This window comes from Bos taurus, chromosome Y (assembly GCF_002263795.3).
Source record: "Bos taurus isolate L1 Dominette 01449 registration number 42190680 breed Hereford chromosome Y, ARS-UCD2.0, whole genome shotgun sequence".
NCBI lineage: Eukaryota > Metazoa > Chordata > Mammalia > Artiodactyla > Bovidae > Bos > Bos taurus.
In genome coordinates this window covers 24,706,690-24,712,286 of record NC_082638.1, presented here as the reverse complement: position 1 = coordinate 24,712,286, position 5,597 = coordinate 24,706,690, and positions in this window count along the sequence as shown.

Sequence of the window (5,597 nt, the reverse complement as noted above, 5' to 3'; positions counted from 1 at the left end):
AAAGAAAGTTGGGTGCTTACCAAAATTCATGTTCCTGGAGAAGAAAGCTTGTATTTCTGCATATGTGCAAGTTTCCTCTCAGGGATGTTACTGTGTACACACACATGTGTGCACATAGAATTCCCTGCCAGTACATTTGTGAGTATGAGCTGTCGGAATTGATCTAGCCAGGTGATGGAAGTTGGATAGCGAAAACATGAAGGTCTTAGGGGAAGGTACATAGACTCTGGCCAGCAGAAGGAGTGAAGCCAGGGAATCAATCCCCGTTGTCTCACTGAGCAAACACATTCTAAATGGAATCACAGTGGTGCACCCTGGATGCCTGGCAGAAAAGAGAGGCAGGGGAAAGAGCCTGGAGAGTGGGCAGAGGAAAGGCCACTACACCTGCAGTTTATGAAAAGTAGAAAATGTACCTAATGACCTGGAAGGAGAAACTGTATCTTATTTATTGAGATATCTAGCCAAGGAGAATTCCAGCCAAACAGCCAAAAGTGCTTCCTGGTTTCTTGCTGCCTATAGTAAAATATGAAGGGAAATTAAATGAATAAATAAATAAATATGAGAAAGACTATTTAAAAATAAGACAGAACTTGCTGATTTGGAAATTTTCCAGTCTTTTAAGATGACAGAAGATGCTAAAATCAATGGCTCTCAAGCAAGGTCATATACAAGGCATTGATATAAGATGGTCTAAATATAACATTTACATCACGTATAGGTCATTCTTCTTCTTCTTCTTTTTTTTTTTTTTAAATAAAGGTTGTCTAAAGATGAGTGTGACTGTAAAATTCTTTGTTAAGCCTCAGAAAGCTGGAAGGGAATGCTTCATGGCATTATTTAGGCAGGCCAATGCCCTCCAAAGAGTTTAGGGGTGTCACTCAGAGATCATTTCAGTCAAACAATAAGATTTCTACCAAGTTTCAGGGTGTTATCCCTCAGCTATCTCAGCAGAAAACCAAGACAGAGAAGGACTTTTTATGAAAACATGTGTGATTGTGGCTTTTGGGTGGAGTGCTTTACCATGAAAACCAGTAAGATTATCAGGAGACATACCAAGTTTTTAAGGTAACATATTTAAGTTCAGCTTGGACTGAAAGGACCAGCAATAGTACAAAATAAGAGAGCTCTGGACTTCTACCTTTGACAAGCAGGAAGCAGGCTAGGGAGACTGTTTCACTGTAACCATATACTACCCACCTTTCATGCAATGGAATCATGTCAGAGGGCAGAATTAAAAATTCAGAGACTGAAGCCTAGGAGGTTTCCAGGCCTTAAATGCTAATCAAAGGACTGCCAAAAATAACCCGTGGGATTTCAGAACTGCTACTATTGACTCCCACTCCCCTCCCCTTTCTGGAACAGGAGTGTCTATAAAGGTTATCTATGCCTGACCCAGCACTGTATGTTGGCTGTGAAAGTGAGCAGATTAACTCATCTCTTTTGTTTACAGATCATCAGGTCTAGAGGAACTACACTTGTATAATTTGATCTGATGTGTTGGAGAAGACTTGAGAGTCTAGTGGACTACAAGGAGATGAAACCAGGCAATCCTAAAGTAAATCAGTCTTGCATATTCATTGGAAGGACTGATGCTGAAGCCGCAGTTCCAATACTTTGGCTACCTGATGTGAAGAACTGACCCATTGGAAAAGAGCCTAATGGGGGGAATATTGAAGGCAGGAGAAGGGGACGGCAGAGGATGAGATGGTTGGATGGCATCACCTACTCAGTGGACTTGAGTTTGAGCAAGCTCCTGGAGTTGATGGTGGACAGGGAAGCCTGGCGTGCTGCAGTCCATCGGGTCACAAAGATTAGAAAACAACTGAGCGACTGAACACTTGAGATATTGCCCAAGTAGACCCTGATCCATATCTGAAACTTACTTAGATGACAAGGTCCTGAACTACAAGTTAATGCTATAATGGATAAATTATTTGAAAGCATTGGCAGGAAAATGCATTTTGGATATACAAGTATGTAAACAATTTTGTGGCCATGTGTGTACCACGTGGTTTTAAAGGATGTCCACAAGTCCTTTCTTTCAAGGGTGGATGTTTATACTCCCCTTCACATGTGGGCTGGACTTAGTGGCTCACTTCTAATGTTAGAATATTGTAGAAATGAAAATGAAGTGTCTGAGACTAGGTCATAAAAGGCACTGCAGCCTCCTTGCTCATCCTCTTGGATCACTCTAGAAGCCAGCTTAGTAGTATCTTGACAAAACTCATGTAACCCAGTAGAGGGGCCCATGGGAAAGAACTGAGGCTTCCTCCAAACAGCCAGCAAGGAAACTGGTTTCAACAGTTATGTGAGTAAGCCATCTTGGAAGGAAATCCACCAGCCCGTGTCAAGGCTTCAGATGACGACAATCTCATGAAACCCTGAACCAGAACACTCAACTGAATTAGTCCTGGATTCCTTTCAGCAGCAGTATGAGATAATATTGTTTTAAGCTGTTAGTTTGGGTAATTTGTCATGTACCAGTAGTTCATTAATGCACTGCCAACTTAGTGCCATGTCTTTATCCGGGGGCGCCTGCCCATTTAGTGCAAACTAAGCTGTTAGTTTGGGGTAATTTGTTATGCAGCAGTAGTTCATTAATGCACTGCCAACTTTGGGCCATGTATTTATCCCGGGGCGCCTGCCCATTTAGTCCAATCTAAGCCAGAATCTGCTAGTTCAGTTTAGAAAACATACCTCACCCTTGATCTGACCACCCTCAGTATCAGATCCAATTCCTTATCACTCGCCTCAATATCTTATCAGCCTTGCCTAGCCTCAGCAATGATCCTCTCAGTTGAGCCAGAATCCACTCTCACCCTTATGGCCCTCTTAATAAGTTTCCATTCACTGACACCCACTCTGTTGTTGTTGTTCATTGCAGTCTCCTAGTCTCTATTTGCAATCCCATGGACCCATCCTGTTCCATAGCTATAAATCCTAGTTGTGTCCCTATTGGAGTCAGACTTAAGCTCAATCTCTCCCGATTTATAAGACCCAGCTCTAGTACTCTTACTTTGAATAAAGTTTCTCTTACCACTTTTAGTAAGTGTTATGCATAATTTTTTAACATTTCCAAGTTCTGTTAGTAGGGATTATTCACAAAGGAATAGTTTTATACCTTTACTTTTTATACTATATTCATTTGGGGAAACAAATTTTTAGAATTAAAACATTTCATGTTTTTACCATACAAACAGAAAATAGCTTTAAAATACATTTATATATACTAAAAAAAAAAAAAATGTAGTAATCTGAAAAGGATGTGTATATAGACATGTCAGTGTATATACACACATACCCTCAGAGCTCCAAGGAAAACTTAATTCTCAGTAAACTATAAATTAAAACATTCAGCCTGCAAAGAGTGAAATCTTTGGAATTAACTTGCCAAAAAATCGTACAGAATGAAATATTAGTTAAAAAATGTATACATAAAAATATTTGGGATTTAGACAAAATTTGCTATTTAAATAAAGTTAGGTCAAGCCCTAAACAATCTATTTAAAAAAATAAAGAAAGAAAGACTCTGCATCATGTAATAATCTATATTGGAAAAGAACCTAAAAAAGAATAGATATGTATCTGTATAATTAAATCACGGTGGTATACATCTGAAATACAACATTGTAAATCAAATATATTTCCATGAAAATTTGTAAAGAAAGCTTTTAAAATACAAGGTTATAAGGAAAAAATCATAAAGAAAGTAGAAGGTATACATGAATTGAAACAAAAATAGAAACAACAAAAATAAAACTTGTTGGGATAAGAAAACAAGAGCTGCTTCTTGGAAAAACAAAATCAGAAACACTGATACAACTGTGGCAATCTAATAAGGGGAAGAGGAGGTTAATTCCAGTACTAGAAATGAGAAATGGAATGTGGTTCTGAAACGATAATGTTCAAATCTGAGTGGAATTACTTTTTTTTCAGGAAAGATCCAGTCAAGCAAAACCCTGGGAAAAGAAAGGGAAGGAAAGAAAGAGGAAGAGAGTCAGGGGAAGAAAGGAAGAAAAGGAAAGGAAGGGAGAAAGATAGAAAAGGAAATGTCTCAACAGATATTGTAAACTTTCCAATAAAACAATTCTCTTTAAAATCTAAAAACAGAAATAGAAATTCATTAAGCCGTAGCCTCATTGCCTTTGATGGTACTAAGAACAAGAAAACCCATTTACACATCAGTGTTTAGAATTTGGGGCAAACACAATAAGATTATGAAAAAAAATAGAAATAGAAATATGCCATGTTATTTGTAAAAATATGGACAGCAGAAATATTTTTGTAAAAAACATTTTATTTCTATAAATAGTAATTTTATTTAGAATGTTTTGGCAACATTAATAAAACAATAAATTTTACCTGAAAGAACAAGCAAAGTAGACAAGGAATTCACAAAGGGCAATAACAAAACAGTGATCTTGACAGATATTCAATACATTTGTAAACAAAACAAAGTGTCATTGCCTGAAAAAAATACAGAGGTATCAACAGAAAAACAGAGGAAGCTCCTGAAAGAACTCAGCTCACTATTAACTATATTTTATTTGCAGGCACAGAAACTGACTCAAGCTAATTCTAAGAAGCAAAGCCCTGATGTTATTATCTCTTCTCAGTGTGTGTGTGTGTGTGTGTGTGTGTGTAAAGTAGGAAATTTAGGCTGGAGAGGTAAGAAGAGGGTAGAGACTTAAAATGCCTTTAAAGAGGAGGAGGAAATGGAGGGGGTTGAGGATTTCATTGTGTGATTTGAACAGCACTGGTGAAGCTCAAACAAGGGAGGTAGCAAGCCATGCAGGCCTAGGGGAAGAGCATTTCCAGAAGAACAGCAGTTGCAAAGTTTTTGGATTGGGAAGAAATGTATTTGCTTAAGGAAAAGCAAGGCCAGTGTTGTCAAAAACAGGGCACCAGTGGGGAAAATAGTAGAGTAGAACGACAGAGAATGGAAGAGAGGAAGTAGTCAGGGACCATATCACTGGGACCTTTTTATTTGGCAATAAATACAACTTGTACTCCTTAGGAGCATACTTCAGAGCAAACAACAGTAACTGTGTTCAAAATACTAAGCAACAATAAAAACATATAAATAAAACATTTCGTATTTTTACTACAGAAATAGAATAACGGAGATAAGAATGCAATAGTCTGTACATTTATTTATACATAGAGTTCTCACATAAGATCAGAACACACAAACACACACACACACACACACACACACACACACACACACATACTTTATACACCTAAAAGTGGTTTAAGCTGACACTTTGCAAAGTGCTTTGGCCCAAGAAAATTAACTGGAAAGGCCTAGTAATATATTCAAAGTGCAAACCAATCAATCAAGCATTGAATAAATAAATACAATCTACTTGTATTTGAATTTACACTCAAGAAATTACCTAAAATGGAGACAATAGGCTTACTCTAGCTTAGTCATCTGTAGTCCTTCCTCTTCCGTTCTGAGATGGATGCTAATACCTTGGTGATTACCACTTTCCAGGGTTTTGTGAAAGCTTAGAGCATTTAAATAAATTGTGGAGGGGGAAAAAATAGTGGGGAGAGACAAAGAGGAGGAGAAAGGAAGAGGAAACGGAGAG